Source organism: Notamacropus eugenii, chromosome 1, assembly GCF_028372415.1.
Source record: "Notamacropus eugenii isolate mMacEug1 chromosome 1, mMacEug1.pri_v2, whole genome shotgun sequence".
Classification (NCBI taxonomy): Eukaryota; Metazoa; Chordata; class Mammalia; order Diprotodontia; family Macropodidae; genus Notamacropus; species Notamacropus eugenii.
This window is the reverse complement of record NC_092872.1, coordinates 637,231,857-637,241,996: the sequence shown is the minus strand read 5'-3', so window position 1 is coordinate 637,241,996 and position 10,140 is coordinate 637,231,857. Positions and strand designations below refer to the sequence as shown.

The 10,140-nt window shown below is 37.4% G+C and overlaps 1 long non-coding RNA gene across 1 annotated transcript in view; it reads left to right on the top strand.

The window, feature by feature from the left end:
• Positions 1 to 1,029, top strand: part of LOC140520923 (uncharacterized) — a 6,437-nt gene extending 5,408 nt beyond the window's left edge. Inside the window, exon 4 of the long non-coding RNA XR_011972711.1 lies at positions 812 to 1,029. This is a non-coding gene — a long non-coding RNA (uncharacterized lncRNA). The remainder of the gene's footprint in view (positions 1 to 811) is intronic.
• Positions 1,030 to 10,140: the final 9,111 nt, after the last annotated feature.

Genomic DNA, 10,140 nt, shown 5'->3' with positions numbered 1-10,140 from the left:
TCACTGCCACAGATACTTTGTCAACAGTCAAATTACACCATGCTGATAACAATGCATAATGGTGTTCCTCAGTGGAGTCCCCTGTCATGAAACAGTGTTTCATAAAAATGTGATGCTTTCTTCTCAAGGAAATGGAACTCTGGCTGAATAAGTTTGTGTGGTTTGGTCATGGATGAAGATTGACTTTTTTGTGTGTGTCATTATCCCCCCCCCCTCCCCAAAAGGATGTATGGTATTTGTGTATTAAAATTCTGGGAATAATTTAGAAAGAGAATGGAGCATGGAAAATATTTACGCTGGAAGTTTTGCCTAAGCACTTTGTTTTGGGACATTTTCAAGGGTACTTTCTTGGTGAAATACAAGTATTTTTTTTACTCCTTCTTTACTTAAAGTCTATAAACATATTGAATGGAAGCCTCTCTCTAACAGGCAGTATTTAGATTAAAGAAAGGTTTGTTTAACTGCCTCTTTGCCAGAATTCTCAAAACATCACAGGACCCAGAAGATAAATGACTTTTTTGGGGGGGTTAGAGTTGCTTGCATTTTAGAAAATGAAGTTGGCTCATCTAAACTATTTTTTATCTTACTGGCTTGTTGAGGATCATTATGCTTGTATCATTAGCACTTTCCAAGAGTATTATAAGCTGGAAAGAAAAAAGAGAGAGAGAAATTGAGTGGTTATAAAGGTGAAGGTATAACTTTCAAAAGCTTTTGAGATTGTTCAAGTTTTTCTTTAAATTTCTAAAATCAAGGAGAATCGAACTAAAAAAATGAAATTAAAGGTTTTTTTCTCTCTCTTTAACTTTTACAGGTAGTAAACAGAATATGCATGTCATGGATCAAAGCTTCATTTCGTTCATTACAAATATGCATTTTATGCTATGTTCCTTTTTTAAAACCATCACCATCATATAACCCCAAAATAAATTCATGGAATTTTGACTAGATTTTTAAAAAATCTGCAAGTGAAGCTCTTTTTTTACACACCAAAAGTTAACTCAAAATTTAATCTTTAAATGGACCTTTAAAGGTTTGTATTTCTATTTATTTAATGTATTTTCTTCCCTTCCTGTCCCTGCCCCTGCATTTTCTTGAGTGGTCCCATTCAAACAAAGAAAAAAAAAAGACAACCCCTTTTCAACTGCACAAATATTGTAGCGTTCTCCCAAAGCTGTTAAGGAGGCCCACTAGAAGTTCTATGAATAGATGAATGCAAATGGAAATTTATTTTCTTCCCAGATATGATCCTTTGAACTTTACAAATAGAACAATGATGGTTTTGGAGTTGTAATGTAGCTTCTTTGCCCATATAGGTGTCTTGATAAAAAACACAACTAAACAAAACAATACAAGATCTTCGAGTCTTCCAAAATGATCTGGAATATTCCTATATTAAAACATTACAAAATATTAGAAGAGGAAATTTAAAGAGAGATTTGATTATATAATACAATCCAGCAGTAATCAATTTTACCTTCAATATCTTGCTTTTGTTTTCAAAATGCTAAATAAACAATACATAATGCATCCCTCATCAGCCAAAACCATGGAGGCTCTGTGCTCAAATAACAGGAAACATATTCAATTTTCCTAACAGAAGACAGTTCATTAAGCTGTGCCACATCAAATAAAACTTTAATTTCTCCAGCATCAGAGTCGCAATGAAAGCAATTGAAGAAGATGAGCCATATGGTACTTCTATCAGCAAACACATATTGCTCATTCCCCCAAAGTTTTCTAATTCTGCTCCCCAGACCTGTGTAATATAGATAATGTGCTCGGAGAGCAGCAACCATGAGCTATCTAGTGTACACTTCTAATACTGTATTTAATGGGAAATAATGAATCATAAAAGCCTAGAGAAGACGGCTTTTGCTAACCTAAATCTCAGCTGTAATTTCATTGTTCTGTGCCTAAGATGCTGTTTGCCCTTTCCAAACAACAGCAGTTGAACGTAATTATGCTGCTCCAAACCTGGGCTAGGAGAAAAAAAACCTCCTCAGTATAACCAAGTTTCTATTAACCCTTAAAATTCTGAATTTAATGATGCTCTGATTCAGGCATTGAGCTAGACAGGTATGTGCTGTCTTACCATCCAAAGTTCATTCCTCACCCCCTGCATGGCCAGGGGGCATTTATATCTAAGTTTGTAACCCTCCAATGCAACAGGAGTGATATATTAAAATTGGAGGACATTGCCTTGTTATAAGCAAATGAGACATTTGTTTGAAGGAATGCACATAAAGAATGAAGGCTATATATAGTGCTCATAAAGTAAGACTCCACCCCAAATATCAGCTATAATTTAGGCAGGAGCCATGATAAAATCATTGTAATGATCACTGTATATCTCAACTCTGAAAGCTAGAATTGTCTTAAAAAATTTTAAATAGTCCTAAGTCACTAAGCTATGAGAAGCAAAACATGCTGATACACTGGAAGGGTCTAGTCTAGTGTTTCTCCATATGGGCTTTGATTATCAGCCTATGATGCATATGTTTAAATGTGCCACTTTAAGTGTCATGACACAAGCCTACAAATGAGTGAGGTTTAATTCATCTTCATAGAAAAAAAATAAATCGATCATTTGGCTGATGATTTCTGCTTTCCGGTTATTTTTATGCACTAAACTGGTATTTTAGAGATATAAGATGCATCTAAAACACTGTCCAAAAAGTGTCACATATCGAAAACATATTTTAATGGTTTGTTTGTTTGGGCATCATAGGAACCAAGGACAATTAAATTAAAAAGAGACTTTTAAAAGTTAGAGATTGCCTTTTAAAAGCTTATTAAAATCAGCATGTTACATGTCTGTCTTTGAATTAGCTCTATAGACTTGATTGCCTTCATTAAATCTGGCTGTTTGGGTACTGCTCCACGTTGGCTCCAGCCTTCGTTCCAAACTGATTCTGACGTTCTCCACTTAAATTTTTTCTCTTTATAATCTTAACAAAAAAAAAAAAAATCTGTCTTCTCCGGAAAACTCACCTCCCCCAGCCCCAAGAAACAGTAAAGGAAAAGGGGTGGGGGATGTCATTAACAATGCAAAGAAAGACCAACAGGTAAAAAGGATGACAAGGAGACCCCAAACACTCACACACACAACAAACGACAACCACGACAACAGAAATCCCCCCAGCCCAGAAACAGAACATGGATGACATTTCATGAACGCCTTAGAACAAATGTTGGACCAGTTTTCTCGGACAGTGTAGAAGACCCTCTGCATGCTCCGGTGGGTTACAATGACAACGGTCTATGGCGATGTCAAACAAACCCGAGGATAAAAAGGTACTTTTGTTACCATTTTATCAAAGCTCTCCATCTTCGAGCCCGAGCTGCAGGCAGCATTTTGCTGGAATCGTAGATATTTCTCTGTCCAAGCTCCTTTGTTTGTGCATCTCATTTGCATCTATTTATCTCCAGCTGAGGGTGCTTTCAGCTCATTAAGGCCTCCCTTCACATTATTTCATAAGCCAGCTGCTAAGAGGGATTTCACCTGTGGTGACTGAGAAAAGAGGGGTGAAAAACCAAATTCTTCATAAAAAGGAAATCTTCTGACTCTCTGCCCCTATAAATGGGCACCATTTGTGTTAAACAGCCTCTTGTCATGATAGATGCCTCCAAGGGTCAGGGGTTAAAGTTGATTTGAAGGTCAGCAGTAAAACAACAGACAAACCAGACGCCAAACTGGTTCCTTAGCTGTCGGTGGGAGCAGTGGTACAACCAGGTCCTGAACCTTTTTCAACCTCTAATAAAACAGGGGATGAATCTGAAGTGCATCCACCAGGCCCCTGAGGAGAATGCACAGAAAAACACAAATAATATCGATATCAAGCCGCAACAGGAAACAATGGGGCATTTCTCCGTGCTACATGCATGCTTCTATTGTTTCAAGAGCTGGGGAATTAATTCCACTTATTTATTTAAGGCGTGTCAACTCACTGCCTAAACCTGTTTCGGTGTCAAGATGAATAAAACTTTTATGGCTCATAAAATAGAGCCATTCATCTCAATGTTCTTTGTGGTGCCTTTTCTCCCCCCTGGCAGACTGATCTAGGCCTCTGATTCGAAATGCTTACATCCGAACCCACTGTTGCTATGAACTGCAACATATTAGAAAATAAAATTATTTGATTGGCAAATGGAGCTCAGCCGAAGCAATAAAGAAAAACATTTTAGCAGCCACGCAATACCCCTCCCCTCCCCGTTCTCCTAAATATGTTGTACTGGCTACGTGTATTTGGAGCATGCTTTATTTATTTGGCATCAGAGGAAGTTCTATTATTTTAGAATTTAAAAAAAAAGTTCTGAATGATGCCCACAAACCCTTTGTTTCTTAGAATATTATACATTTATTTGGAGATGCAGCCTTCTCTGTTATAACAGTACTTATTCCATTCTTGTTACTGTTCTATAATCAGTTTGTAATGATGGGACAATCTCATCTTTGTCATAGCTCTTTTACTACTAAGTTCTGCAATTAATTAAGAGCTTTAAATTGTAAAAAAAAAATAATAGATGGAAGAAAAAAAAGAAGGCCTCAATCTGAATTTTGCACTATTGAATTGAGTGGCATTATCAATTTTAATTCTAATGTGCATACCAACTCAAGTATTATTAGTAATGCATGCCAATCTGGCCATACTAACTGAAATGATGGTTCTAGAATGGACAAGAATCTTTCAGTGAATTATCCAGATTATAGGTTTACTTAGAGCAAAAACATTTAAGGAAACAGTGCCATTGGTGAAGGTCTAATTTGTAACTTGCATCATGGACTCATTGGATCTAGAATGGGGAGTCATGTCAGAGGCCATCATCTCTAGCTGATGGGGAAATGGGTCCCAGGGAAGCTATTATGTGACTTGACAAGTCAGGCAGTCAGTGTTAGGGTTAAAATTTGCATTCAGGTTCTCTGACTCCAAGGCCAGAGCTCTTTCCATCCACACATCTCTGTGCCCAAAGTCTTCCAAAAAGTTCCTTGCTTTATTGTATCATGAATTGAGCTGGGGTAGCTTGGTTACTATTTGATTTTCAGTGTTCATGCTGGTGATCTCTCTGAAAAATATTGTGACTTTTTATGCTGAGCTTATTCCTACATATCATATTTTGTTTTATATTTTTATAAACACATCAAATATCCATGTGCAGATTTGTTTGCCCCATCCTGACGTTTGTCCAGATGAGTGGGACCAAGTAGTAAGCTGCATTTTCCCACTTTGCTTGTAAACAAACTAAGGCCCTTGGGAAATGTGGTCCAGTTCCTCTGTGCCAGGCACAACTCATGATCCAACTGTGCTTTAGTTCTCTGTTGAACTCCATGCATGAACTCTGTTGACTAATAGCTACGCAAAGGGTGGCCCATTTAAGAAATATCCCTGTTTGAAAATATGACTACTTTGAAATGTCCCTAAGAAAAATGACTTATGATCGAATGGAGTTTATTTAATCTGAAGCAGTATGTTCTTATTTGACTATGGATTAGGAGACTTTTCTTCTCGTAACAAATTACATTTTAAAAATTGCAAGTAGTCCTGCCCTGTACCAGAAGGCTTACAGTTGTAGCTGGAACACGTTTCTGACTTATTAAATGTTGTTTATATCCTCATCCACAAAGACCCGCTGCCTTCAGAAAACATTTTACAGCTCCCTCTGTAACTCCCTTATCAATTTTCTCTCTTGAGAAATTTACACATTAAATTTAACGCCCCCCCCCAAACTCTACCCCAGTCCCAGACTCAGAACCTGCAGACAATGAGAGCAAATATATAGACTCGACCCCCCAGCCCCAAATCTTCGACCATATCCCTTATATTTCTTTTACTTTAATCTAATCAGTAATTCCTTAGCTTGGCCAAATAGTTAAAAATGTTAAGTGCTAGCAATGCCTTCTACAGCCCTCTCATATCTGTCTCTGTTTATGGAATGGGTCCTGGCTGCCTCCTTTTCTGTTCAGTTCTAGGTCTTCGGGTCAGAAGACTGTAAATACACATAGCACTGCCCCAACCCATAAATCTGAGCAAAGGGCAAGCTTATATATTCAGATAAGCAATGTCGAGACAGGGGTAGGGTGGGGTGGAGGTAAGTGGGGGGAGGAGCATGAGCAAACAGAGTCTGGTATAGCAGCCATGTTCTCAGAAACAAAATGAGAAAGCCAAGAAATCTTGTTGGGAAGGAAAAGGATCTCTTGTCTTGTAACGTCTTTCTTTGCTTCTCATGGATGAAGCTGCATTTCGTCCTCCCTTTCCTTTAAAAATCTTGCTTCTAGATTGATTATTACTTAATATGGTATTATTTAGAGACAGTAAAAATGAACAATAAAATGCTATTTGCTTCAAATATAGTATTTTTCTATCTTAAATGTATTTTTTTCTTGACCTGTGTGTATTTGTGTGAACTAGAGTCACTGTACCAGGAATTCTCCATTATAATTACTCAATTCCAAGGTCTTTAGTTAAATAACCTTACTGTTGGTCACCATGACAATTTTCAAAGAAAAATATTGATGTAGGAGCTGGGAATGGCAAAGTGATAGATCATTGTATAACTTGGTGAATTATATTTATTTTGCTTCCCCCTTCTCATCTTTGGGATCCACTGAATTTAGAAACCTTTATAAGTTTTGGACAGAAATTCCTCCTGGATGAAATGATCACTGCTAATGCCAAGCATCATTTAGCATTAAAAACAAACAAACAAACAAAAAACCATTTTATGTTAATGTTCCTTCTATGCATAAAATTCTATAAAATATATAGTGTGAGATGAAAAGGTTTAAGAAATGGCATAGTTTATAATCCTATTAAATCCAACAAGCGTCTATTAAGTGCCTTTTAATCTAGCAACAAGCATTTATTAAGTGCCTACTATATACAAGGCATAAGCTATATGCTGAGATATAAAGATATCTGAAAAAACTGTCTTTGCCCTCAAGGAGTTTTTCTTCTATGCATTCAGAGTTTATAAGGCAATAGGAAATATGAGACACGTTTTGCAAACAATTACAATTTAAAATGGAATTTCATTCCACAAATACTTATTAAACACCTACTATATGCAGAACACTGGGCTAGGGACTGGGAAGATAGAAATTTAATCTAAAACCTAGTCTCTGCCCTCTTGAATTTAATAATCTAATAGAGAGCTATGACACATATACAGAAAACAATAATGAATTATATGTAATAAGTGCTTTACAAAATTCTCAATGAGGTCCGAAAGGAGAATAGTTGTCATCAATTAGAAGGACCAATCAATCATTATGCGTTTATTAAGCACCTACTGAGTGCTAAATGTTGTGCTAAGCGATGGGAAGGTTCCACAGAAGGTATGGTATTTGAGTAGCCACTGAAAAATCTTTGAACAAAGAAATGACGAGTTCTGCATATAGGGTATGTAAGCTTGGTCTGGCAATAGTATGAAGGGTGTCTCAGACAGAAAAGAGAATGAAAGCGAGAAGCGTCATGAGGAGAGGATAGAGTGGAACAAAAGACTTTACTAGGGTGGTGGCAGAGGGAAAGTCAGGATGTGACAGAGGTTAGAGAGTACATCAATATTTGATAATTGAATGTGAGAGGTCAGTGAGAAGAAGAGGCAAAGATGGCACTGTGGTGATCCTTGGTAATCACAGGAATTATAGATTTAGAATTAGAAGGTGCTTAGAATACAACAGACTACACATGATGAGAACTAGATATGATGTGGCCTCCAGGCCACATGTGGTCTTCAAGTGTGGCCCTTTGACTGAATCAAAAATTCAACCTCTTCATTTTGGAAATGAGATAACTAAGGCCCAGAAAAATGAAGTGATTCATCCAAGGTGAATTGCACAGATTAGAAGAGGCAGAACTTGGATCAAAATCCAAGTCCTGATTCCAGATCCAATGACCTCCCATTATACCATGTTCCTTTTCTTTTCCGACATCCTATTTTCTTTTGCCTTGGCAATTTGACCCTCTGAACTCTGCTCTCTCTCACACCTTTAATCTCTCCTTCTCTACTAGCTTCTACCCTGCAGTCTAGAAAAACATTCAACTCATCTTTCTCCTTAAACAGATTTCAGTTGACCCTGTCCTCCCTCTCAAGTGATCCTATATATTTCTTTCTTTCAAGGTCAGACTCTTAGCAAAAAAGTTGTCTATCACTGTCCCTACTTCCTCACTTCCTCAATTTCTAACTCATCAAAGTTTGGCTTCCAGCTTCACTACTAGACCCAAACTATCCTTTCCAAGGTTAACAATGATCTCAACTTCTAAATCTGATTGTCTTTTCTTAGGCTGCAACCTACTTGACCTCTTTGCAGCTTTTGATATTATTGGCCATTCTCTCCTAGAAGCTCTCTTCCTTGGCTGCCATGATACTGGTCCCTCTTGGTTTCCTCTTACCCATCAATCCACCAACACTTCTGTCCTGTGGTTCTACTGACCTAATTGGTAATAGCTCACTATATCTAGACTGATCCTTATCATCCAACTATGTTTCACAAACATCTTGCCATGCTTATGAGAATGAGTTCTAGTGAATAACTTCCATTTTTATATTTGTTTCCCTGATGCTTAGCACAGTGAATATTACTGTCAAGGGTACCACAATCCTTCCAGTGCTCAGGGCTAAAACCTTGGTATCATTCTCAGATGACCATTGTAACTTACTCCACATGTCCAGTTCATTTCCAAATCTTTTCATTTTTATCTTCCATATATGTAGATAGATAGATATTGATAGATTAATCAATATAGATGTCTATATAGATAGATAGATAGAAAGGTAGATGAATGGATAGATAGAGAGGTATATTTCCACTGACACAGGCACTACCCTCATGCAGGTCTTCATCACTTTGCCTGAATAATTCACAAGAATCTTCTAGTTTTTTCCCTACCTCCCCCCCAGTTCATCTTTCATTTGGTTGCCATTATGATTTCTCTAATATGTAGATCAAACCATGCCATCTTCCCCATTTAATAAGCTCCAGTGGCTCCCTATTATCTCCAGGATCAAATATAAAATCCTCTGCTTGGTATTTAAGTTCTTCACACTTAAGTTCTTAAGTCCCTTCCTACCTTTCCAGTTTTCTTGTACTTTACTCTTTTCTATGCCCTCCATGACTTGGCTACCATTGGTCCTACTCTATACATAGGCATCTTCTACCTCCATGCTTTTACACTGCTTGCTTCTCATACCTGGGATGGTTTTCTTCATCTCTTAGTTTCCCTGGCTTCTTTCAAGACTTGGTTCAAATCCATTTTCTGTAGGAGGCCTTAACTGATCCTACCAGCTACTTGCGCCTTTTCCTTCAAGCTTGCCTTCTATTTAGCCTGTGTATGTATCATAAGGTACCTAGTTATTTGCTAGTTGTCTCCCTTAATACAATGAGGACTTCTTGAAGGCAAGGACTGTTTTTGTTTTTATATCACCAGCATTTAGACCAGCACAGGGTACTTAAATCTTAATGAACGATTAATGCTTATTAATTGACTGGAACCTAGTAGATCTTTAATAAATGCTTTTTGAAAAGGCCTCTCTTCTTCAATTGAAAAAAAAGTATGAAAACTTTATGTAGGTGAGATCTTATATGAGGGGTATAAAGCTAAAGAGTATAATTTGGTCAATGGTCGGGATGATTGGGTACAAGGTCTATCTAGATAGTTGGAACTAATTCAGTCCAACCTTGCATCTATCGTTGAACTTCTCTGGGTGGCCTTAGTTTCTTATCTGCCTAGTGAGGATTGAATTAGATGACCTACAAGGTGCCTTTCAGCTCTAATATTTTATGTTTGGGTCAATTATTTTAAGGTTTGTTCCCCCTTCTGCAGGAAATACGAAATGAGTAGAAATCAAACATCTGTAGAATACATGGAGGGTAGAATTGAAGTTTTTTTCAACCATGATCTATGAAACATTCTTTTTGCCAGGCTAAAGTCTTAAAGTTGATAAACCTTTATGTAATAATGTTCAGGGGTGGAATTTTACAAACATTGGCTAATTGAGCAACCTTAGGCAAGCTGTTTTTTCTCTCTGGGCCTTGTTTTCACAGAATCACAGAATTTCAGAGTTGGAAGGAACACTAAATGTTCAGTTAATCCACCCAACCCCCCTAAAGAATCCCTGTGACAGCATACTAGAAAAATAGTC